Raw genomic sequence first — 27,014 nt, forward strand, 5'->3', positions numbered from 1 at the left:
GATCATCAGGGGGTTTGGACTGGGTGTCCATCAATATGCAGATGATACCTAGCTCTACCTCTCTTTCAAATCAAAGACCTACATTGGCTCCCAGTACGTTTCCGAGCACAATTCAAAGTGCTGGTGTTGACCTTTAAAGCCCTAAACGGCCTCGGTCCAGTATATCTAAAGGAGCGTCTCCACCCCCATCATTCTGCCCGGATGCTGAGGTCCAGCGCTGAGGGCCTTCTGGCGGTTCCCTCATTGCGAGAAGCAAAGCTACAGGGAACCAGGCAGAGGGCCTTCTCGGTAGTGGCGCCCACCCTGTGGAACACCATCCCACCAGATGTCAAAGCGATAAACAACTACCTGACATTCAGAAGACATCTTAAGGCAGCCCTGTTCAGGGAAGTTTTTAATGTGTGATATTTTAGTGTTTTTTGGTTTCTATGGAAGCCGCCCAGAGTGGCTGGGGAAACCCAGCCAGATGGGCGGCGTACAAATAATAAATTATATTATTATTATTATTCAAGTAAAATCAATGTACCCAGTCAAAATGTCTGCTTAGGGCTTAGGGCAATATTGTCCACATCATACAGTCATGACTGCTCAATCCCTACAGGAAAAGGCTCTAGATCAATTGCCTATTGGAGGAGGAAACTCATGTTTCTAACACAAGACATGCCACTGAGCCTGAGGGTAGCTGCTTATGCCAGCCAAACTCTAATAGCTTTGCTTACGAAGACTGATGACCCAAACACTATGAAATTGTGCACTTTAAGCCAGTGTAAAGTTCATTCCACAGCATGAAGGGGGGCCTCACCACCATCTGGCGCTAGTGCCAGAACCTATCACTAATCCATTGCAAGAGCTTCCTTCAGGACTGCTGCCCTGGTTGTCTGCTCCAGCATCTGTATGGCCCAGCAGTGCCAGGTATGGACTATTATGCTGCTTTTCTGGAAATCGGGAAGAAAAGGGGTCCATGTTGTACTATCCCACGAGATAACAGCTTTTGCAGCTCCTGCAAGCCATGTGTGAGCTGGTCCTTTAATATTCCTAGTAATTAGCAGAAGCTTGCATGGAGCTGCTTCGACACATACATATTTATTAGTTGTTTATTCATAAGGATGGAATTCCCCATCACAGATCAAACACCAGAGATGGAATTTCCATATCATCCTACATTAGCTGAACCATGATAATTTCAAGCAGAATCAGTTCACACACATTCCTTGATGAGTTACTGTATTGAGTAATCAAGTGGAGTATGTGCATTTATAAACTAGCCTGTAGATGTTCTGAGGAGGTGTTTCACGGTACCTGTTTGCTGCTTAAAATATATCTGTAGTGTGGCTCATTTCACAGAACCACAGTGCTGTAGGGCCTTGTGTGCCTCCCACTCAGACAATCCATTACTATATATCATGGAAAGACCAAGGAAGTCTTCAGATTACAGAGGAAGATGTGCAATTGCCTTACTAATGAGAATTACAAAAGGCAGCTGATATTGCTGAAGAATAGAAGCACCATGCAGCTCTCCCTTAAAAAGGTTAAGGATGTAGTTTGTAGCTAGGCTATAACTTCTTAAAGCACCTTCCAATATAAAGGCTAGGGACGTATATCTACTTGTGCAAGCTGACTCGCAATCTGATGGCTCAGACATGTAGATACACAACTGCTACAAGCTTACAGAACATATTTATGAGGACTATACATCTGAAGGTTTTCTGCAGCTATTGTCATCAGTTCTTCTTTGGCATACAGATGGCTTATTGCATAATAGGCCTTATTCATTTCTAAGCAAGATATTATGGTGACCTTCCCCAACACCTGCAGAAGAGAGAGAAATTATCTTGTTTCCGCATAAGCCAGTAGTTGTTGAGCAAGTGTACAATGAACCTCACAGAAGTTTAACAAAGTATCTGACTTGCATTGGGGTGGTGTACTAATTATTTACAATGTAGATCCATGAAATGACGCAAGGAGCCAAGACAAAAAGTGGGAGAAAAGCTTTAGTACACAATCACAGGATCTTGTCATGGGTTCAAGTTAAGTGCATAGCAGACCACACACTTCACAGGCAGAAGTTATGCTAAAGGGAGTCTTCCCTTTGAGGGCAGAGGTCATCTGAACACATTCTCCTGTGGCCAAGCCAATCTCCACCACTACAGCGAATATTGTATGCTGGACAGAGCTCAGGCAAAGCTTGTCTGAATGACTATGGGGAATTGAAACCCGAACTCAGGCTGAGCCTGAGCCTTGTGAGCTGTCCACAAAGGGAAATGTCCACAATGGGGACATTTAGAGCCACTTCCATGTGAATGTACTTGATATCGGTATGTAAGTCATCCAAAAAAATTTCTCTTGTGGTGGGAAGTGCAACTCCAAGTGACATTTTTTAAAATCAATGCATAGATTTCTTACAGCAAAAATGAGCAGTTCGTGGCACATTAATGATACAGGAATGCTTAAAACTCTGATTTTTTTAAATTATAGATTTTAAGAATCAATTCTGGATGACACAAGAATAGAAGTCTCAAGGGCCCATTTAAACAGCAAAATGCCAGATCAATAATGTTATTTTTAAATGAGGCATTCAAGAACTAGAGGATAAACACCAGTTTTACATTTATTAGATTCCTGCAAGCAATGCTGCCAGACTTCTTCCATCAGTACACTGGCATCAAGCTTGCTGCTGTGCCTCTTGTTTCCATAGGGAAAAGGAAATAAGGCGTTTCATAACAGAATTCTCCACTTCCATGGTTTGGCTTATCAGTGGCTGCTTGTTTCCTACTGAAGGGCAGCACATAAACTATGTGACCATTTTGGGGTACATATTACTGTGGGTTAGATCATTAGGTTGGTTGAAAGGGAATTCAGTAGCCATGGAGTCAGAAAAACATGGGATTTTGGATTTAGGCATATGGATAAATAATGACAAAAATGTAGGAATTGAATTGAATGGGGTGGGGGATTTATGTTGGAAGGCCTGTGGGGTGTGGTCAAGGCGTAGATAAAAGGACATGGGTGGGTTGTGATTTCAGAATTTTAATCAATTATAAAATGTATATCCTATGGCTCAAGGAGAAGCAGAAGATATGGGAGAAGGTAGTCACAGAGAGGAGAAATTAATTTTTGCACAAGTGTCTTTTCTTCAAATATCAGCATCTTTTACAGGGATATTTACAAATATCAGCCAAGTTACAGGGAACCAGGCAGAGGGCCTTCTCAATAGTGGTGCCCTTCCTGTGGAACGCCCTTCCACCAGATGTCAAAGAGAACAACAACTACCAGACTTTTAGAAGACATCTGAAGGCAGCCCTGTTTAGGGAAGCTTTTAATGTTTGATGTATTACAGTATTTTAATATTTTTTTGGAAGCCGCCCAGAGTGGCTGGGGAGGCCCAGCTAGATGGGCGGGGTATAAATATTGTTGTTGTTGTTGTTGTTGTTGTTGTTGTTGTTGTTTTGGTCTGTGTCCTTTCTGTGTAAGGTAACATATAGCTCTGTATTCAGTCACTTATCATAGAAAAGAAGAGTAAGTTCTTGTAGCAACTTGAGCATTAATTTCTACACCACTATTAATTTGTTTTATCCCACACTCTAAGGTAATTTCTTTTTTAAAAATTCCCATCTTGCCTTTAGTACGTTTTAGTGCACAATTTATAGGTTACCCAAATAACAAGGTTCTTTCCAGAAGGGTTACAGTCTAAGGCAGGGACAACAAAGATGGGAAGAGACAATATGGCCAGATGGAAGTATTACACAAATTGGATGTGCAAGGATTAAGTGCTAACAAATTGCAGAGAAAGTAAATCTAAAGTGAGTGGGTCAATAAAAGGTTTAAGAGGAAGTTGACTTTGATAATGGGTTGGCAGGCAGAGAGGAAAGTGGACAGAGAAGGGGAGGCTATGTAGAAATGAGAAGTGGAATGCTAGAAGACTGGAGAAGAAATGATGAAGGAAATGGGAATGGGAATGGCAGATTAAACTGAAGGAGATAGAGGAAAATAAATTATTGTTGGGAAGCAGAGAGTGAGGAAGAAATTTACATAGTCAGAAGGTAAACTGGAGATCCTTAAGTGGAATTAGAGGAGCATTGAAATTGATGAGGGAAATGACAGGGAGAGAGCATTTTTAAATAACTGGGTACTTGAACTAGGACCTCTGTGGTCCGAAGAGCCTACACTACTCAAGGAACAGACCCCTTTGCACCAGGAATGCAAATCCCCATTTCAGCCCATCAGCCTAGGCAATAAGACTGCAGGGAATTGTCAAGACAGGAGGAGGAGTGCTAACATCCAAGGCAGAGACTTGCCCCTTTAAGGTCTTCCGCTGCTCAAGGATGAAATGGCTAATCAGGCCGCAGATGTATAAAAGGCTTCATTTCACCCTTAGACTTTCTTTTTGGAGCAAGTTGTTCACCCGGAGCTTTCCATGGTGCTGAAGCTAGTGGGCTGCCTTGCCCTACGATCCTCTGTGGGTTTCTTGTTAAGGTCAGGCCAGCAAGATGGTATTGGGAAAATTATGAAATACAAATTAATTTTTTATCCCCTTCACTATGTTGTTGGCTCATAGATGAATACACTTTTATAGAATACATCGGTTAGAAATTAATTCAGAGTTTGTTACCAGCTGCCTGTTTAGTGATAGTTTTCCATTTTTATGCTATTGAAACACCTGCCAAAGATGACTTGGTTTAACATGTTCTGAGCTTATTAATAATGAAAGTTGATGCTGCAAATTCAGACTTAATGAAGGAGGCAGATATTAGATCACTTTATGGAAGTCTTGTGGCCAGTAATCACATCAAGCCCATGTGAACTGGAAGAAGTACAAAAATATAGGTATGTTGTATTAATTGCCTTCAAAATATAATGCTGCCTGTATCTATGATAAGTGAGCTGAAATAAAAGTGAGTAAGTAGTGGTAGAAATAATTGCAATTATTTTTATTTTGTTTATTTTTTTCATAAAGGGTGGGTTTTTGTCTAAGTTGCTGGCTCTGTCTTTGGCAAGAGGTTCATCTTTACTTAAGGACTCCAGCTTGTTTGGCAGTCATTGACTCCAACAGAGTGGGGTCAACTATGGGTCCACTACGACTTCTGAGTTAGAGGAGAGCAACGTGACAACTTCAGACCAGAGCAGTAGTGGCATAATGGAATTCTCTTGCACGTGTGCTTCTGGTTGATTACGTACATCTGGTGCTGGCCCTGAGGGCAATTCTCTTTCCCACTCTGAATCCCCAGCCCTCATCCTCAGATACCCCCTGTTCAGATCCCAGAGTTATGAAAAAATTGGAATTTTAGGCCAGCAACATTTGGAGAGCTACAGATCCCCATCACTGAAATAAATGAAACTTGTGACTGTTTCTGTGGTGCATGTGCACACATGCACGTGCACACACCAAAACAGTGAAACTGTCTCACATGGGAGTCTAGTCAAGAAGAAAACATATGGACAGGACCTAGGACAGCTCCAAGGGGTCATGCTAAGGCAGATATAGCAGATGTTCTCTCTGCAGGGAGCTAGAGTCAATGGAAGCCTTATGGAGGCTGACCAAGCCTAAAATATGGTATGCTCCATCTGGCTGGCTGCTTAAGGCACTTGCCTTATTTGGTAGCCTTTGATTTCTGTGAAGCTGGGGAGACAGAGATTTTTGCAGAAGAATCATCCTCCAAGTCTGGATGGTGAAAAAGCTGTGTCCTTTAGCTGGGAAGGCACTGAATAAGGTACTGGTGGTTATTCCCCCATGGAAGTAGTGTGAACCTCCTCCTCTTCGGTCCTTCACCACAATCTGCAAGGTTGACAGGTATGGTCATGACAGCCAGTGGCAAGACCAATAGAAGATGTATCATTTGACTTTAGTATGTAGTCTTCTGCCAACCCCCCTCTGTAGCAGAGGAACTCCCTGCATGTCTGCCATTTCAATTACGTCTTTATTTGCTCAAAGCTGATAGGGCCATTGCATCCCTAGTTATAGTTTTTCTCTGTGAATTAAACATCCAAGTGTAACTGACTGTAGCAACATTTTCATGACATTTAAAAAATGTCAAGGGGGAGCTGTTCACTTGATGGGAATGGTATTCATTTGCATTGTTTTTCCTTAATTACTGTTGTACTCCGACAAGGAAATGTGAAAAATAATGAGCAGAGACTCTCTATAAAATAAATGATATACTATTATATAAACTGCCTAATCTGTTATTATCATCATCATCTATTTAAATAAAAAGAAATCGGTGAGAAGGCAAAATTTTAATTTTCAGTAAAATGTGGATACTTCTACATGGATGAAATCAATCCAAAAATGGGACTGAGCTTTTTACTTGAGAGCACTGGTCAACTTCTGGTGGTAGAGACACTGAATAAACAAAGAGAGAGAAACTGGCTTCATGCTACTTCTAGTTAGAGCTGTGTACCAAACCTGGTCAGATCCTGAACTGAATCTAGCTGATTTGGGTTGACCTGGTATTTAGTCAGATAGGATTGTGGCAACCCTGGATTACCCCAGGTTGGATAGGGTCCACCCAAAGCAATCTGTGGGTGTCAAAAGCAGAAGGGGGGGTGATATAACAGAGAAGATGGGGGAGATGCGCAGACATCTCCTGCCTTTCTCCTAACTGCATTTTAATTAGGGTTTAAAATCCAATTAAACATGAGGTTGGGAGAGGGAAGAAGTAGATGTACACAACAGTCTCTGTGTGCCTCCTCTCCCCCCTCCCTGGACTACATCTTTAATTAAGGTTTTGAACCCTAATTAAACACTGTGGAAGGCCCCTGAATCTGCTCAGAGCACAGATCTGGGTTGAATCAGCTCAGGTTAGATCAGTGCCACTCTGAAGCACTGGATCTGCTCTGATATAGGATTGGAGGGTTGTGCACAGCCCTAGAATTTTTGCATGACTATTGTGATTTTGGATAGACCACTGAATGGTTGCTACTTGCTGGGATTGCTGAGAAGAATGCTAAACAATGTAGATTTTGATCAGATCTAGCCAGGAACTTAATCCAGTTCTTAAGCAAAATGGCATACTCTGGATCCCTTAAAATTTATTAGTTGTGCCCTGAGGACATCCTGAATAAGCACCATTATTTTATAAATGTAAAAGACATCAGTGGACTACTACTGTATTCAGTGAACTTTTTACAAGGTTAGTGCTAGTGCAAGGATTTTTTGCAAGGATTAGTGCCCCTACACTATCCCCAGATAGTGTTCCATAGGGTTGGGGAGGAAGTCCTGAGCAAGTTTAAGGAGCACAGATGGGGAGGTAGGGAGAATGATTTCCCACAGGGTGGGAAATCATTGCATTGACAGAAGGTTTACCTTAGCATTATGTTGGAAATAATATTGGGATTCTAATTTTCTGTTGTAGAGAACACAAAACGCTGGTCTTCAGAAACCCTAGCCTAGGAAACCACAGTGAAAGTGAGCAGAATTATAAGAGAACCCCTTTTTCAAAGTAGGAAAGTGTAAAATTCTGGCTTGGCTAACTTTGACCCCTTGATTTGCAGCCCTGTTCAGAGGCGATGAAAAGGGATCCCCTTTGGCAGCTTTTGTGGACAAATGAGAAAAATTTGGAGAACAATGGGACAAGAAAGAAGTTTTGGGTAGGGAAGTACCTGCACTGTCTGTTCCTTATGATAGTGTGGGCAGCTGATCCCTTTCCTCCACAAAATGTATTCAAGATCAGATGTGTTCCCCCAACCCAGCTAGAAAGCCATGTTCTCACTCTGTAGTGGCTTTCTTTATCCTCCACTATGACATTTTCCATTATGTCATCATGATGCCAAGCCTGATTGGCTACATGGCCATCTGAAATCTTTACATTCAGAGTATGATCCCCAATTGGCTGTGATTGTGTTGTGAGGAAGGAGATCCCCAGTGATAGAAAGAAATGACTGGTGCAAGCAACAGCCAGCAGGCATACACAAGATTAGCATTTGGCAGTCTTTGGAGAAAATGTATAACTTCCCCCCAAAAGCCTCCTTTTCATACTGAAAGAGTTTCCTGAGGACTTTCAGTGCAGCTGTACTTGAAATTAGCTGTGTCTCATTGAAAGAAGATGAGCTGATAGGTCTGGGAGTTCAGTGAATCAATGCAAAACAGTATATGACACACAGTGATCCCTGAACAGAGTGCATTGCTGATGCAAAGAACTCTCTGTGATCCGCAAAAGCTCTCAGGCTGCGAGAGCCTCTTTGACCCTAACTATTGTGTAACTGTTTTACTGAGTGTATCCTTTCAGAACACATGCTGCTTCACGTTTGCTTCCTTGCCATGGAATACCAGGGATACTTTACAAAGGTAGAAATGGCAATATTTTGAATGGAGGTGTGTGTGGTTTTTCTTTTCTTTTTTTAAAAAAAGCCCATTGAACAAAGTTGGATCAGTTACAAAGCTCATTGACTGAATAGTACACTCCTTTCACAGCAATTGTGCACCATTTGACTCCAATTACATCCCAAAGAGGTGTGTAAGGCATGGCAAAAGTTTTTGTCCTAGGGAAGTTACCCAGGGTTCAGGGATAGTAGTGCCTCTGTGCTGCAGTAAATTGATCTTCCTTTGCTTCCATTAACTCCACCAATGAACAGGATTTGATTCTCCTCACAAATGGTGGGAACTGGCTTGACTTCAGATTTTTATCTGACCCGCTTTGTATTTTTAAAATATTCTGATGGGGGGGGGGGGAGGACCACTGAGAGAGATTCTGGGTGATAGGAGGGACTCTTTTTTTTCAAAATCCTGTCTAGAATACAGAATCATTTGTATTTAACTGGGATAGAAAATGACTGGTTACCCAGTCTCCAGGTGGGCAGCATTTGTGGCCCATCATAGCAGGCCCTCAGCTCCATGAACAAGAGTCCTCACCATTGGAGCCTGACTGTTGAGGAATTTTCCCTGCCCCCCTCTGCAAGGGAGGGTGAGATGGCCCGCTATCCTCAAGATTTAAATTGGCCAATTAGGTGGCCAGAGGGGGCGGTGCTTCAGTGATGGACCAGAGTGCAGCAGTCTTCACTCCGATCCACTACCCAGCTCTATAGGCCGGCTGCGCCCAAGTTTGGGATTGCAGTGGACCGAAGTACAAAAAGGAAGCAAGTTTTTTGAAGATCAAAAGAACAAAGAAGCATTGAGCCACAAGGGATGGTGAGGGATAAGGCATAGTCTCCGTAGTGGAGGAGCAGCGTCCACACAATCAGGAAGAAGCAGAGAACATTGTGGGACAGAAAAGAAAAATTCCACTTTAACAGGGATAGAAAATAAGTAAAAGGGCTGAAGACATCCTGGCCCACTTCACAAAGTAAACCATTGCCAGTAGTTTACTATGCATGTGGAGACTGCTCCCACTTCCTTCTTCCCCTAGCAGAAATGAGAGCCAGAAATCAGGATCCCTGGCTCAGCATTGCAGCTGAACCAGAGTTTGTGGTTTGTTTTGTTTCACAAGAATAAACTTTGGCTTAATATCATGGTTTGTTTGCATAGGCAGTTTGCATGGAGCAGACATTTTCCAGGTTGGGGTGTAATTCTGCTAGATAGTTGGTTAATCAACACAGCCATCACATCACTACATCTACTTCTCCTAGGAAATGGGCCATAACCCCATTCCTGCCTTTGCTTTGGAAACATTAATTGTGGGGGAGTGGAAATGAACCAACTTACTATTTTGCTCGAATGTCATCTTCATATTTATTCCCTGATGACATTCCAGGCTATTATGTTTAGCACTACCTCCTTTCTTCTACCTTCCGAATAAGGGAGAAAGACTCCTCAAAAAAGAGGACTCTTTATCTAGGACCCCTTCAAATATGACTTGCTTACTGTTTGTGTGCTAAGCTGGTTTGCTTCATTTCCTTCCAGAATAAGCATCCTGCTATCTCAGTCTGCGAAGCAGTTGAGACCTGGACTGGACTGGGGTGAAGAGGGCACATTTGCCTGAGAAGCTAAAATAAGTCATGGCAGGTGGGGAGGATGCTGACTGTGTGGAGTTTCAGCCTGCCTGCTGGGTTGCCAGAGAAACTAGAGATGTTGCTACTGCAGAAGCAGTAGGTAAACCAACTGAGATAAAGGCCTGGGAGGCAGGGATGGCAAAGAAAAGGAGGTAGATAGATGGAGGAGAGGAAGCATAGCAGATGGGAGATGGCACTAGGTACACCAGGACTGGGAGAAACCAACCGTAACTCAATGAGGGATGGGCAAATCTGTCGATTTTGGTTTCATTCCATTTCTCATTTTTCCAGCCCTAAGTTGAGTTCTCCCCATTTCCACACCAGTGTGTGATTTTCCTCCACCCCTATGAAAATCCATCAGCATTTTAGCGTACATTTTAAAATGGAATGTTGCCAAATATACACATCTTTGCAAAAGAATTTTGCCAAATACAATGTGTGTATATTTTCACTGCTATATGCATTTTCATGCACACAGTCCCTAGTATATGCATTTTGTACACACATTAGTTGGCTGGAGAAGTGCCCTGCAAAATTGAGAGAAGTGTAAACTTGAGTTCTGGCGAGTTCCAGCTGAAAAAAAAGCCCTGACCCTCCTTAATATTCTTCCCAATGCCATGACTCAGGTCAGAGATGGAAAGGGAGCAGTTATTATTGAAAAATATGACAGTTAAAAAATACCTTCTGTTTGTCTGTGAAAGGCAATTGCTGCTGTGTATTTTATTAAAGAACTGATTGAAGGTGGAGTGGTTTTCCACTGGGACTGTGATAATTGTGGCAAGGTTAGGCCTTTCCTCCTCTCTCCATGGTACCATCCAAAATCATCCCATTGCTGCTGTCATCCTCAGAAGTGAAACTTCCATTGGCACTAATGGAAGGTTCCCTCCTGGCATTGCTCAGAGTCAGACTGTCCTATTCAGGAGATGAAACAGTGCAGCCCAAGGAGAACAATTTCCTTCAGCACTGATGAGCCCACTCCTTTATGCAAGGGGTGGGATCCTGGCCCAGTCATCATCATCATTTATTCAATTTATACACCACCCCATACCTGGAGGTCTCAGGGTGGTTTAGAAACAAGACCACAACATATAAAATCAAACTAAAAACAATAACCCAATAAAAAAACCCAAAAAAGAACCACATTCTAATAGGGTGTTGGATGTCAATAAGATCAACCAAAGGATGTCAATAAGATCATCATCATATATTCTTTATACCCCACCCATATCCATGGAAAAGGGCTGTTGTTCTACTGCTAGGCACACAGAGTCCAAAACATTCAGAATGGGGGTGGTCATGGCTGTTGGGTGTATTAGTAGTGGCAAGTAGTTAGTTCATGCAACCTACCTCACATATTCTTTGAACATGTGGAGGGCTGTCAGGCTCCCCTGTGGTGTGGCAAGAAAGATAGTTCAGTCTGTTGCTAATATGTTCACTACAAAAGAAGAAGTCCGCCTCAGCTGCTGCTTTGGATTTCAATAGCTGTGATTCACTTACAACCAATAACTGTTTTCCTCTGCAAAATCCTCTTTCTCATTAAAGAGGTACAAGCTTTTGTTTGATTAGCCTAAAGTCTTGTGATGTCCCTCACCATGTCTAATTCCCCTTTTCATTAACAATGGGAGCATTTTACTACCCCAGTCCATTTTTGCTACATGCATCTGCCCTGCTTTCCTTAAGGACCTTGTTGATTTCATTTGTTCATAAAGTTAGAGATGGCAGAAACTAAATCTGGATGTTTTGTTGTTCTGTCTCAGGACTCCTGCAGGATCAAAATGGATTAAAGTTACCCTGTAGATGCAGTTGTGCAAATTCAGCATAGTGAGAGAGGATGAGAATACATGAAAGCCAACAGTTCCAAGAGGGGGGGAAAGGGTATTTGAATGGGAAACACACATGTTTGTTCTTAGACAGTGGTAGACAAAACTAAGATGAAATGCTGCTGTAATTGAACATGGCTTTGGGGTGAAAGCACATTCTAAGGGAAATGTACTGGCACATGTTGGTTAATATAACAGTACTGTAGCTTTGGACTTTATTAAAACATGAATAATTCCAGCTCAGCTGGGCTGTTCTCAGTCTTCTCTGTGTTTTGGCAATCAAAACCCCCATATTTTCCCTAGATGTCTCTGAACTGAAGTGCATTCATCATAAAGGCTAAGCTTCTGTTGTTTGCAAATGAACACTTCAAATAATAGTTGTGGGCAGAATCCCTCCTTGTATTTGAAAATAAATTACCTACTATTGAGTCGAGCAGTTTGTGATATCATTTTCAGAATATCTCTGTGTTTCTAACTGATGCAAAACATAGCGCTGACTAATCTTTTAACTTCTGAGTCCTTCCTCATTTAGGACCTGGACCCACCCTCAGGTTTGAGTAAATTATAATTAGAGCATAGTTGGAAAACAGAGGGTGGTATTCAACTAAGATTTACTCAGAGAAGACCCACTGAAATTAATGAACTGGGATAGTGCAGTCGATAGAGCATGAGACTCTTAATCTCAGGGTTGTGGGTTTGAGCCCCACATTGGGCAAAAGATTGCAGGGGGTTGGACTAGATGACCCTCATGGTCCTTTCCAACTCTATAATTCTATGATTCATTACATGACTAAGTTCGAACCATTAATTTCAATTGGTCTACTCTGACTAAAACAATACCACCTAGAGAGTTTAACTGTCCATGATGTTTCTGAGTTATGGCATTTCATTTAGTGGCATATATAGGACACAAGCAGGTATTCAGCTATAGTTAATAATCTTCGAATGCATGAAACAGATCAGGTCTGGAAGCAAACTAACAGACCAGCAATTCAAGAGCAACTTTGACTGAGCAGAGACCAGAGTAAGAATCCTCATAAGACTAGGCAACACTTGCTTGTGTCACATGATTCCTTCTTATCTAGTAGTGTTCCACCAACTTCTGGTGATGACTGGTTACCCAACCTTATGGCGTAGGGATATTTTAAATAAATGACGGGTGAATTCTGAAGCCCGTGTTCCACCATAACATGTTCTGCTGTACTCTTCCATTTGGACCATCAATGTGCTTGAGACTCGTATGTTTTGTAGTTTTGCTTTCAGTCTGGATGTATGTATGTATGTATGTATGTATGTATGTATTGCAAGGCGTTGGTGTTGAACCCTAACATTTCTGTATAGCCAACATCCATCTCCTATAATACAACTTTTATTCCCTGAGACTAGATAGTTGTCTGACAGAAAGATGGAGGTTTTTAAAGCAAAAGAACAACCAACCAGCCTGTCATCTATTTGCCTTTGAGCTCAGAAAATTAGCTCCGTGCTAATTGGCATTCTGTGGGTGCAGTTATCTAAGATCATAGGTAGCAGCCCCGCTTGATCACACCAAAGCCCCACCCATTCCAGCATTCTGTTCTCACAGTGGCCAACTAGATGCCTATGGAAGTTGTGAAATGTCATACAGCTTTCTGCTTTGTTCAAAACGATTGCATCTACTTTCACTCCATTTAGCACCTTGTCTGTAGCAATTTTGAGTCAAAGTGTTCAGGTTTTGTGTAGACAATTACAGTGGTACCTTGGGTTAAGAACTTAATACGTTCCAGAGCTCCGTTCTTAACCTGAAACAGTTCTTAACCTGAAGCGTGCTTTCACTAATGGGGCCTCCCACTGCGCCGCTGGCGCACGATTTCCGTTCTTATCCTGGGGCAAAGTTCTTAACCTGGAGCAACCACTTCCTGGTTAGCGAAGTTTGTAACCTGAAGCGTCTGTAACCCAAGGTACCACTGTACTGACAAATACTATTTGGCATTAATAAAATCAATGGGTTAGCCACATTGTCCCACAGTTATTACTCTGTCTTTGTGGTTATTTACATGTAGTTGCCACCATGTGCATCTGAGTTCCCATCTGATTATGTTGGTATCCTGTGGAAGGCGAATCAAAGTGCCTTCTGCCAGGTTCAGCACAAGTGTAAATGGAGGGAAAGACTCTCGGGGATCAGCTGACTTACTTAACTCTCTCAGCCAGTAAGGAGGAGGAGCAGAAACTGCTCTTTCTTGCACAGATTACCCAATTGTCATTCTGTTCTGGCTGATAGCCATAGCACCTGGCTCTTTGGAAATCATGCAACACAGTATTGCTCAGTCTTGGAACAGCTGCTTTTGCCTCCTAGGACAAAGGTAATCTGGAAACTCTTTTAATTATACCAAAACATCAGTAGGTAGATTACTGAATGCTGTACTGCATCCCTGGTCCTTTCCAGTCCAGTGAAAATAATAAGATTGCAAGACTAGCCCTTATCTTTAACACCACTCTAACCTGGAGGGTAACATTTGCATAGGATTGCTCACTATTATGGATAATTTATAGCTTGCTTCTTGTCATCACTATAAAATATGGGCTTTTTAATGCTGATCAAATGTCTCTTTTCATCAAGAGAAGGATGTATTTTGAGTTATAAATTGATTCATGTTGTAAATATATCATGATATCAGCACTGTAGGCCTGCATTTACATATTTTTATGTAAGAAAAATATGTGATCTTAAATCTTCTACGGAAGGCCACAAATGTAGATGTCAGAAAGTTGGCAAAATCTTGTGAAGGTCAGTTTGGATGGGAGAAAATAAATTCTTAAGGAACCTGGGTTCTTTTGGCAGGAAAGGAGTAGACAGGCTAAGGACTGCTGCTGGCTGGGAGACTAAGAGTCAAGGGTAGAAGCAAGGCAAGAAGAACTGCAATGAGATATGTAAATTGTTAGTCTGAATTAACTTGACAAGCCTTTGTCCACATCTTTCTGGTGATGCTCAGTGTATGATGGCTCTGTGTCTTTCCTGCTGAGCTGTCACACTAAATCATATATGGGGAATATATTGCTGGCCTGGATGTTGTAGAACTCCCATTCCCATCAGCCCCAGCTAGCTTGTTCAATCATCAGGGATGATGTGAATTATAGTCCTACAACATCTGAAAAGGTACAAGTTCTCTATACCTATTGTAAAAGCAAGTACCGTACTTTTCCATGTATAAGACTAGGGTGTGTTTTTTTACTGAAAAAGAAGGTTTAAAAACTGGGGGCGTCTTATACATGGGTAGTGGGTATGGGTGACGGGTGATTGGTTGCAGCCGCGAACTGCAGACTGTCATTGGTGATTGGTATTGTGATTGGTGGCTGTGGCAAAGGTTTCTTTGTATTGGCTGTGGGAAATGGGTGTGGGATTGTTTGCTGTGTCAAGGGCTGCTGAGGATTGGCTGCCACTGTGGCAATTGTGCTTGCTATTTACTTCCGCTGCAGGCGATCGGGCAGACGCTTGTAGCAGACGTGAGCAATTGCTAGCAAGCGGGGCGAGAGATTGCAACCATCGGGTTAGTGATTTACTGCATCCCCCCCCCCCCAAAAAAAGCTCATCAACTTTGGGCCATTTTATGAAATTGGAGTCTACCAAAATAGGGGGCGTGTTATACAAGGGGGCGTGTTATACATGGAAAAGTACAGTAGATAAAATGATTTCAGTGGAAAATGAAAGACTCCCCAATGAAGCCGCAGTCTATAAACTCTTCTCATTCTTGTGAGCTACACAAAATCCTCTGCGCCAAAGCTCTACTAAGTCGCACCTTTCCCCTTTAACACATTTGTGAAAGGCATGGATTACAGATCTGCTTTTAAAAAATATGCTTTTAAAAGACAATGCTTTCAAAAACTAATTTTTACTGTGAGTTTCAAATAGTACAAGTTTCTGTTCAATGAAATCTGTAGAATTTGCATGCATTTACTATTACAGTAGTTAATTTATTAAAACTTTAGTTAAACCACTCAGAAACCAAGCACTATTACAAAAGTATGTGTGTATTTTGAAAAGTCTTCTGAGATCTTCAGATATTCTTAGGAAAAGTATAAGCATAAGATCCACATGCTTAGTAAGAGATATGAATCAGTTCCGATCATTAGACAGAATACATAATTGTTGGAAGTCTGTCATACTTCCAACAGATGGTGCAATTGTGCACATGGACAGTATAAGAATGAGATTAGAAATTAATCCCATTCAAGAAATAAGTGTGCCTAGTCGCATATGAACAACAAAACTGCTTCTAACATTTTGCAAACAGGAGAAAGGCTTCAACATCGGAGATGAAGAATGTTTGGAATACAAAGACAAATTCAGTTTATTTTCTTTTAAAAACAGTCCAATTAACAGCTGAATTTGCAATTATTCATCTAAAAGGCAGAAGGTTCTAATGGTGATGGTTGAAGGACAGCACAATAGGAAGGGATTAGACATTTGTCTAAACATGAGCGAAGCAAGAGTGGAAGAGTTATTACCTCTTGAATGTGGATGAGAAGAAATAGAGGCAAATGGTGAGAGGCACAGACTTAGCACTCTCCTAAATCTTATTTTCAGTGATGGGTTTTATGAAAATAAGGTGGTGCAGACAACCTAACCATGGCACATCAGTACATTTGCACTTTATTCTGAAAGTGTGCCAAATGCATTTACAGTAAAAAGCATGGTGTAAACACCACCATAAAACTCTTTGATTAATATAGGATTTCATAAACTATGCTCCTCAGGTAAGGCCCTGGTGGACTGTAATTCAGCACCTGCCAAAGTGATTTATTCATCCCCGGTCTTGTTTAAGTCCTTTGTTTTCCACTGTGTAAAAATCAACAGCACTCGGTTATTGCTGTATGTCTATCCTCCCTTCCCAATGAAATGCCTGCCCCATTTTTCCTAGTGCTGAGATGAGTTCTTAAAGGCATATGGACAAGAAGGTCAGGGTGCATCCCCTGGTTTCTGCTTCAGTAACAGAAGCTCCAGGGCAAAATGCATAGGTTTCTTCTCTGCTGCTTTGTTCTTGGAATATGTCTACAGTTCTATACTGTTTTCCATATGGAGCTGGTGATGGCACTGGAGTTCAGTGGAGAAGGCTTCAATTTGCTTTCATGTGCTGGATATAAAGCAAGAGGATAGCTGCTCATCCGTGGCAGTTGCTTATTGATTCACCATCATCTGACCTTGTCACGGAGAGGGATCTAGTGATAGAAAACTGCCTTTGGGGAACTGTCATCTTGAAAGTATACTCCTTGTTTGATGCAAAATGCTCTAGATTTGTTGACCTTCATGGCACACTGTTAATCTTTATTTGGGGACTTTTCTGGCAATGGGACATGAACAGTGTCTTTTTTGTGAAGAGAGAATGTAGCCTTTAATTGTGTTTTTATTGTGTTTTAACTGGCATGGTTATATCACTGGGAGAAATTAATTGTAACTAGGCAAACATGGCGTTCCCTGCTCTGAACTGGATCCAGAAAGAGTGGACCCACTGAAATCAATAGGATTTAAGTTAGTCCTAACTTGAATCCCAATGACTTCATCTAGCCTACTCTAAACATGACAAAGGGGACAAAAACCTAAGAGTAGGTCCCATTGAATTCAATATGGCTTATTTATCATTATTTCTTATTTCTCTGCTGGTTCAGCTCTCCCCTGCCTCCTGCAAAAAGCAAGGGAATAGTATGCAGGTGACCAAAAATAGCTTTAGCATATGTAATGAGACAAGAATCCAATATCTCAGTTTTAGTTCCAAAAAGGTTTGCTATAGATCTGCCAGCAGTGCCCTTCAGTTCTCTGTATTGGCCAAACAGGCCAAACCCTATGCCAAAGAATAAATGGACATAAATCTGACATCAGGAATCACAAGACAGAGAAGCCAGTAGGAGAAAACTTCAATCTCCCAGGATATTCAATACAGGATCTCAAAGCAGCTGTCTTATTACAAAAAATAAATAAATCAGAAATAGACTTGAAAGAGGAGTTGCTGAATAACAACTTATTACTAAACTGAAAAGCATGGAGAGACCTGGTCTGAATAGAGATATTGGATTCTTGTCTCATTACATATGCTAAAGCTATTTTTGGTCATCTGCATACTATCCCTTGCTTTTTCCTGTAGAACTATTTGCAATCATTGACAGTCGCCAGTTACCATACCTGTTGAGCCAATCACCCATCTCCCACTACCCTTCTGAGAAAAACCCCACCCCACCCTCCCACTATATATAAGGGTCTGGTGACTTCTGTTTCAGTATATCTGAAGAAGTGTGCATGCACACGAAAGCTTATACCCAGAACAAACTTAGTTGGTCTCTAAGATGCTACTGGACAATTTTTTAATTTTCTCATGTAAAGGTAATATTGGCCAAGGGAGCCGGCATACAGCTTCTGGGCCATGTGGCTAGCTAGCTAAGCCGCTTCTGGCAAACCAGAGCAGCGCACGGAAATGCCATTTACCTTCCCGCTGGAGCCGTACCTATTTATCTACAGTACTTGCACTTTGACGTGCTTTCGAACTGCTAGGTTGGCAGGAGCAGGGACCGAGCAACAGGAGCTCACCCCATTGCGGGGATTCGAACCACCAACCTTCTGATCAGGAAGCCCAAGAGGCTGAGTGATTTAGACCACAGCACCACCCGCGTCCCTCCTAATTTTCTCATGTAGAGAGTTACTATGACACCATAAATACACCATCAGATAAGGCCTACCAATTTTCTCCTGATCCTGCATTTACATTACCTTGGCAAAGTCAGGCTGGGGAACCAATGAGTTCAGAATAGTTGTCCTCTTTTCATAACACACAAAGAAGCCTCATGCAAATGTTCATTCAGGATGATTCACTTTCAACAAATCCTGGTGGCAGCTTTTATGCAGAAGTCTAACTGGTTACTTGCCAATTACTTGGCTATGTCCATCAAAAAACTACAGGGGAATGCACAAATCATTTGTTTGGGATCAAATACCCCCCCCCCCCCAAAAAGCTAGGAGTTCTATGGAAAACTAAGAATGCAGAAGCTATAACAAAAGAATGAAAATGAGCGCTTTCTGAGGCATAGTGACAGCTTTTGTTTTCCTCACTTTTTGTATGGAGATGCTATATAGATTTCTGAACAAAAGCCGCATTGGACCTTACCCATTAGGCACAGGGCTAAACAAAAACAACATACTGGATTGGACTGATTTCAAATGTTTTGTGCCTAAGGCATGTTTATGAGCAATATTGTATTTGGCAGAAAAGCAATTAGGCTAGGGAGGCACGGTCTCTATGTGTAAGTTGGTGAATTGGACCTTTCCATTACTTAAGCTTACTGCCCCCCCATCCAGGTATAGCCATGGTGCATTTAGATAGTAAGCCATAAGGCTGCTCTTAACTATACCAAATGCCCATCTAGTCTCTAGTATAATGTTCTCATAGTGGCCATCTAGATGCTTATGCCCCCAAGAAGGGCATGAGTCCAGGGGGCCACTAGGGGCGCATCAGAAGATGGCTGACAATAACATCTGTCCGACCCACACGAGGTAATTTGGAGGCTGTGATGGGAGTAAATAGCCTCCCTACACCCCCCCAGGATTGGGGGGGCTGCCCTTGCCTGCTGTGCCCTATACCACCCCCGAATTTGTGGGGATGGGGGCACTAGGCAGAATGCCCTTCTGTGGATATCGGCGCTCCTGGACGCTGCCTCTGATCCGCGCCTAGCTGCAAGAACTTCAAAAGAAACGATTAGGATGAAGCGAATGCACATATTTCAAGGAAGGAGGGGGAGTAAAGACTGCTAACAGAAGAGATCTCTGATAAACAAGACGAGTCGGAAGAACAAGAATTAACCAGATGAAGATACACCAAGACTCGGTATGGCAAAAGGACTGGATGGGGGAGGGGGAAAAAACTTTCCTTTCTTTCCTCTGTGTGATTAAACAAGAATCCCCCCCCCCACAAGTCAGAAATGTCGTTTGAAGGACTTAAGCTGTGGATTTATGTCTGTGTGGAGATAAACTTTCTAACCAAAGCATGCTTTAAGAAGAGCGTGGAATGTATAAGGGCTTTGGAATGACGCAGTTAAAAATACCGTCACCATATTGGGAAGTTCTGTCGGAGGACTTAAGTCTGGGAGGAGAAATAGAGAAATAGAGCTGTTTTTATATTGTGGGTGAAACTCCTCAGAGGGACTTAAGAACGACAGTTCTGTGATTAATGATGGAAAGAGCGATGTTATCTATGAACGATGATATATGGAAACCATCTCGATTTGAGGATTGGATGAACGGAAAAATTCACACAGGATTATTATTGGTGTTTATCAGCTTAAGGAGATTATCAGAAGAGATCATAAAGAAAAAAGAGAAAATATACGAACAAGATGAGATGTGGAAACAGCAAGATAAGACTGGATAGAATTATGAACTTTGTTTGGACTGATTTGGACATTAACGCAGTAGCAAGAAGATGATCAGAATCCCCCTTCGGATCTTGAAATATGGGTCCCCTCAACAAAATTTAAAATTCGGCTTTGTAATTCGGAATTTATGTGATGTGATTTGATTTGATTTGATTGGTCGGTTAATAAAAATTATTTTTTTAAAAAAAGAAGGGCATGAGTGGAATAGCAACCCTGCCCTTCCTAGCAATTCCTATTCAAAGGCATACTGGTTTTGATATGGGAGATTATAGCCATCATGACTAGTAACTGTTGATAACCATATCCTCCATTATTTTTTTCGAGCAGTGTGATAACAGTATTGGAAACGAGCCTTGCCATGCAGATGGGAACGTGTGCATCCTTACCAGCAATGTTTATTTTATTATTTTAATTTTTATATCCTGCCTTCTCCATATGCTCAAGATGACTCAGTTTTGAAGAAGAAAAATGTATACCAGAAAATAATATGCAAAAACTGGTATCTGACTCAGCAGCAGGAAATAGCAACTTTAGCTAGTGTTCCTTCTTTGAACAGATGCATTTCGCAGCGTGTGTGTGTTTGAAGGAAGAAAGTCTACAACTGAATCTCCATCAGGAGGTAGGTTAATAGTGTTAGGCCTTTGAGCCTGACACAAATAGTCAGATAGGCCAAATGGACTGGCTGGAGGTCGATAGTGGGTAACACATGACACAGTGGATGGTGCTGTTGCTGAAGCAACGAGGTAGCCAGAAGACTGAGAAGCCGACTTGGGAGGATAGTTTCTTTAGATGCTGGTGTGTCTTCATTAGCTTGTGAAGTCAGCTGCCTATTTCCAGGTGAGTCAGCTGACCAAACTCAGACCGGTATAACGGCCTAGAGGGTTTCCTTCAATCACAGAGCTTTAGACGGCCAGTCTGAATGAGTGAAGAGTGAGAGTGCAGAGGCTAGATCTCTAGTCTTATTCAAAGAAATAGAATTCCTTGGTCAGAGCAGAGGGAATGACTGTTAAATGAGTTTAAGATTCTAAAGTAAATACATCTGCAATGTGGCTCCAAAAAGTAAAGTGTGGTTGGTTGGCTTGTTTACTGTTTGGAAAAGCCTCCAGAGAAGAAGCTAGGATAAATGTTGAAAGGGGGAAAGCTTTTGACAAACCATCAGTTTAAAACCAATTGTTTGAGAAACCACGAAACAGAGGCCTTGTTTTAAAGATTTCTATTTTTAAAACTTCCACTCCTCAAAGTGTTTCATCACATAATTTCAATGAGGCTCACCCTGCAGAATTATTTGAGACCAGCCTACTTTGTTTATGCCATTCCAGGCTATGATGTGCTTAGAAGCCGAGTTTGCAGAAAGCTGTAAATCAAGCAAGTTAGCTGTTCTTTTTCCCCAACTCACTTTTCCTGTACATTCGAGACAAGACTCCCTTTGTAGCAGTTTAAACCTCCATTTGGTAAATATTTGATGCCATGAACATAGGTTTTAGAGGGAGCAGTTAGTCAAAAGAGGTTTTTAAAGAGTGTAAAGCATGTATTTCCTTTCTTGTTCTTTTCTGGGGCTTTTAAAACCTCAGGCCTAGTTTCATTCTCCAGCTCTGTCAAAACAGCAGGATTTTAAAAAGGGAGCTGTTTTCAGCCATTAAACTTAATATACCAAGTTAATCTGACACTCAATGGAGTTGAATTAATGTTGAATAATTTCCTAAAGAAACAGCAGCCATCTCATTGAAACTGTCCTGCAATGAACTTGCACTACATGATCTAAAGTGATGTTTCCAGCCAGTTCCACCTATGCAATTGGTTGTGAAAGGGAGGGGATAGCTGTGCAGGATTGGACAAATGCAGCCCTCTTTCAAGTTGATTTAGGGCCCATCACACCCTCCCTCCATTTCCACTATGCCTCTTCTACAACCGTGGAATGGCGGTAGTGGGAACAGAGGTTCCTCAACTTGATGGACCACAAAACTGAACAGTTAGTTTCATGGTCCTCTGAATGAAAAGATAGTGCATAGCCATTATATCTAGACATGTTGTTGACACCACTAAAATGCTAGGGCTACTTCATAGAGTACAACATACAGTTCAAGGCAGCAATGCATCTGAATACCAGTTGCTGGAAACCACAGGAGCAAAGAGTTCTCTTGTGTTTGAATCCTGCTTGTCAGTTTCCCACAGGCATCTGGTCGGCTTCTGTGAGAAAAGGATGCTGGACTAGATAGGCCATTGCCCTGATCCAGCAGATTTTTCTTATGTGAGCATTCCTAGCTATTATCAGGAATGTTCTTATGTGCATATGGGGTGTTAGGGGAGGGGTAGTAGTTCTGGTGGAGGACACATTGTGTTCCTCCTGGGGTAGTTTGTCCACCTTTGGTCCCCACCCTGCACTCAACTCTCACCTGTGGCTCCTAGATGCTGTCAGCATGTGACAGTGACCACACCCTAGGAACGGCTTTGACTGGATGACTGAACCAGGTGAGGCTGGCTGATAGGTCTCAAACCTTCAGTGAGTTAGGGACTTCCCCTGCATGTGAAGACAGGCTCTAGTGCATTGAGCAGAGGAGACCAATAGTGGGTCCAATGGTCAAGAAGGCAGTTTCTGTGTGTGCTGTTTAGGAAAGGGAGGGGCAGATGGGGCTTGTCAACCTGAGAAGGTAGCCCAACTTGGAGAAGGAAAACTCTGAACCTGAACCCAAACCACTGCTGCCTTGTGGGACACCTTTGGGAGATGGAAAGGCTAAGGAATAAATCCTACACATATCCGGAGTGAAGTCCCTAAGAGGGTTGGATGGAGCCTTGTACACCTCCTTCCTGCAGCGAAGCTGGTGTCAAACATACTGTTCTGCTTTCCTTTAGACCACATCTGTGAGGCCAGTAGTGGGGTCTTGTCATCTAAGGTGGCCCAGGACCTCCATACACACTGTCTCTTGAGACAGATGGATGTCAACAACTTGCGTGTAAAGTGATGCACACACGAATATACTAGGATTGCAGTGACTGGGTGTGAAACAGCTACTTTGATCAGGGACATTAATTACTACTAACTATATTAGTCATCAGCCAGTTCACAAGTTACATTTTGCAACATGAAAATGTACCCAGGGACAATCAGGACTGCTGGCATGTACAGAAACAGATTGTTATTATAAGCAGCCCTTAGAACACTTTAATTTAGCATTTTCTTAAAGTTAGTAACAGAAATGCTGACTGATAAAAATATGAGTTTTTCCATTAGAGTCCTACTTTTGTGAGAAGACAAAACATAGCAATCATTTAAACACAGAGAAATGCTGAAAAATAAAACGAGTGTATCAGCAATTAGGCATAGGAGCATAATCATACCTATGTGCTGGAGCAATTCAGAGGTGGTAAATTAGTTCTGTGTACATCAATCATAAAACTTGTCTCCTTAATTATATATGGACTCATTCATACTTAATTATTCCCAAGGATGCTTAATTAAGTGCATCATCATATTAAAAGTTTGAGGCATTTAGCTCTTTGAGTTCATACTTGCTGATCAGACTGTGGCTTTATTTACTGATGTTAATGGGCAAAGAATCATAACACACCGATTTCCCAAACTTGTAGAGTAGCAAGCATTCAAAAACAAATTTGGTAAGTATTTGAAAAATACTACAAAATCTAAACATTATGCAAGAGAGGAAATACGCTACAAATATTTAAACACAGAGAGTATGAAACAAATAATTATAAAGTGGGAGAGTATATAAAACAGTACATACATAATAGGAGAGTACCATTTAGTGGTAGTATGGTTGTAATGTTTTTTTGTGACATAAAATCATTCAATAAAAATTATTTTTATTTTTATTTTTTTAAAAAGAGTACCATTGCAGAAGTCAATACATAATTCATACTCTCTAGGATTTAATAAAAAAGAAACAGTCCTCACAATGAATCCCCTATCTAGTCCACTGTCTGGCACTGGCCCTTTTGAAAAGCTCATTCATGAGCCTGTGATATGAGACGAAGAATTTTCTTTCAGGTTGCATTCACATGACAGTTTATTCCAGCTTCCCAATATTTCCCTACCTGTTAATTTCCACATTTTGTTTGATCTTTCACACAATGTAAAAGCTACTACTGGCAGTGGCGTAACGTGATTTGCTGGCACCCGGGACAAGCAAGCCGCTGCCGCCACCGGAGCTAAGTGGAGCTGCACTGCACCACTTTCCATGTTGCTTGCTAGCAGAAAAAATCCTCTGACACTGGAAATTGTGGCAGACATTGGGCACTGCATTTTAGAAATCAAGATGGTGGCCACTCAGGGCCAGTTGGAGCCAAACAGCCAATTGCCACCCCTCCAAAAAGGCCATCACAGTCTGACCTCCATAGTTGACAGGGGTTGGATTTAATGATTGGGGGTTTCAGGGAGACAAGAAAGGCATCAGACCTCATGGACTCAGTCAGTACATATGGGTCCCAGCAGAAACCCAGGTTTGCTGGGTGCTGACATAAGGGCTGGCTACCATTTTAACTGGAGATGCTCTGCCACTGTGTGATAGTTTCTTTTGGCTGCTATCATGGGAGAACTCACACCCCTATAGATACTAGCTGGGGTAATTATAACCGCTAAAGCACAGTCACTGGTTAACGGTCAATTAAACAGGTTTTTCATTATCCTAATGTGTAAAGAGAAGGAAAATGCTGCAGAATTTCTTCATATATTTTACATTTTTACAGATGAGAGAGGCCAAAGTCATCCTATTTCTAAAGTCCAATGAGGAACACTTTCTTTATTCCAAGCCCCTTGATACAGTTTTGCTCATGCATTTGGTCTCATTCATCATAGGAAGTCTGGCACAACTGCAAAAGCTACAAAAGGGATATTCTTTCCCCCAGAGCACTCTACAAATATAAAATATTGAGCTTACTTGTCTTTATGAGATAGCATGTGGATCAGTTAGTTTTTCTTTCCTTTATGCAATCCTGTAACAATAGTCGTCAAGCCATTTAGCAAGCCAAAATGCTTTAATCCATAGCAAATTTGTACAGCTGTTGTTTCAAAACATGCTAAAAGAAAGGAGGCAGGCAGAGAGATAGAGAAATTTGCCTGCATCTTTATGAGGAGTAAATCAAAGGGGTTTTGCACATGTTTTTAAACTGCCAGACATGAGTCTTTGCTTAGAACTGTTAGCAACTCTCCCTCTTTTCGAAACAAAATTATACTTTTAAATGATTTACACACACTCTTAAGTGAAAATCGCACCTTGATCTGATAACAGTGCACAAAAATGGTTTACATTCATTTAACACATGCTTCCTCAGAGAAATTTAATTGAGGCATCTGTTTATGGATAGGCTACAGAGATAGATATATATAATTTAAGTAGTTGCTATACTTTTTTTAACAAACCCCATAAAATTATAGAGTTGGAAGGGCCATCTAGTCCAAACCTCTGCAGTGTATACAAAGTACAGTAATGCAAAACATCACCATTATTAGGTATTAATATATATACTGTACCACTTAATGCCAGAATAGACTTGTGAGTGGTTTACAAGGCATTATGAAGATGAATCCAGTTTTATTGTGCAGGCTTTATGTCAGTATTGCAAGTGAAGGCAATTGCGTTATTTATATAATCCCTCTTCATGCATTTGCCTGAATTCATGAGGGTCTTTTTTTGGATGGGTAGAGAGGCAGGTACATAGGCACAAGCCCCATACCCAGTGTCCACACAGGCTCCTCTCAGACCATTGTACAAAGATCTGAAATGGTCTTGTATCTGTGTTCCGGCTTCCATGTTTATCAAGGTTATCAAGCCTTATTGAGGTTCCCAATTGCATGGTGATATATAAATACCTTCAGCAGAACACACATAAATGCTTGAAGGTCTGAGAGGCAGAATGCCTGAGGCCAGCGAGGTGGGGCTTCTGGGCATGCTTCTACAGAAGCACTAGATTTAGGGCAGTGCAGGCGATTCCCCTACACAGGGTGCCAAGCCGAGGGGATGCACTTGAGAGCATGCGCAGAACAGAAAACAGGGGAGGGATGCCAAATTTTGTCCTCAGTCTGCCCCTGCCTACAGCTAGTTTAAACCTTTTCATGTTCCAGGTGACTGTCTGGAGATGGCTACTGTAGACTCTCTTCCACTACAGACATCCTACAATGCAATTAATTCTAGAGTTATATCAATCACACTTAGGATTCTTACTGTAAATTGCAATTATATTTCTGGAATGTCAATGACATTGTGGTATGTCCCATTCATAAATCAGTATCCTGATCTCCCCTTCCCCTTCTACCAAATCAAACCATTTTTTTTCCTAGGGAGTATTGTTACATTGTTAAATGTCCTGTTCTCCCTCTGCAACACACTATTTCCTTTCTGGCATGTTGTTAGGTAAAAGACAACACTTTTACCTTAATAGGCTAGTTTACAGTAATGAGACCAAATCTCTTGAGTAGCTGAGTCACCAGTGAGATTTAGCTGCCACCCTTAAGCATGCTCAAGAAGGGAGGAGGTCCTCCTGGAGAACCAGCTACAATACAGATTTACTATTAATTGTAATCCCTTGGGAGCAATTGCTGGCATCCTAGCAGCTGTTGGTTGCTTGTAAACATACTGCAGAAGCACGAGGAGGGAGGGAGGGAGGGAATGAAAATGGAATAGCTGGACTACATTAGTCCAGCAGATTGCATTCTTCCACTGGAGAGTCATGCAAGTTAGATTTGGAATAGGGCTATGTCAGATCAACTTCCACGATTCCCTCCCTCCCTCCCTCTCTGCACTGCAATTACAGACAAGTGCAATGCTTACACGAGTATGATATTCCTGGTTTCTGCCTGCTGTAATGAATATGATGCAATTGCTGAACCGCTGAACTTGTTCCTATGATGTCTCTAAGGGATTTTTT

At 41.7% G+C, this 27,014-nt stretch overlaps 1 protein-coding gene and 2 long non-coding RNA genes across 6 annotated transcripts in view; 1 reads left to right on the forward strand and 2 right to left on the reverse strand.

Moving 5' to 3' along the window:
- Positions 1 to 27,014, forward strand: part of LOC308485154 (uncharacterized protein) — an 81,025-nt gene that overhangs the window by 48,859 nt on the left and 5,152 nt on the right. The gene's annotated exons all lie outside the window — the stretch shown is intronic.
- The window catches only part of LOC308485166, an 86,558-nt gene that overhangs the window by 28,140 nt on the left and 31,404 nt on the right, over positions 1 to 27,014 (reverse strand). Inside the window, exons 4-5 of one of the 3 annotated variants that reach the window (XR_013990438.1) lie at positions 25,028 to 25,166; positions 16,531 to 16,852 (exon numbers count right to left, since the gene is read on the reverse strand). This is a non-coding gene — a long non-coding RNA (uncharacterized lncRNA). Of the gene's footprint in view, positions 1 to 16,530; positions 16,853 to 24,012; positions 24,388 to 25,027; positions 25,167 to 27,014 lie in introns of those variants that run through there. The other 2 variants (XR_013990439.1, XR_013990437.1) reach the window with 2 other exon arrangements.
- Positions 933 to 7,726, reverse strand: LOC308485158. 2 transcript variants are annotated; one of them, XR_013990422.1, is made up of 3 exons: positions 7,600 to 7,726; positions 5,588 to 5,773; positions 933 to 1,809 (listed from the first exon to the last, which is right to left on the reverse strand). It is a non-coding gene; the product is annotated as an uncharacterized lncRNA (long non-coding RNA). The 2 variants fall into 2 exon arrangements; XR_013990423.1 differs by lacking the exon at positions 933 to 1,809 and having other exon boundaries at positions 4,914 to 5,773.

Source organism: Podarcis pityusensis (assembly GCF_964106645.2).
Source record: "Podarcis pityusensis genome assembly, chromosome: 9".
Lineage (NCBI taxonomy): Eukaryota > Metazoa > Chordata > Lepidosauria > Squamata > Lacertidae > Podarcis > Podarcis pityusensis.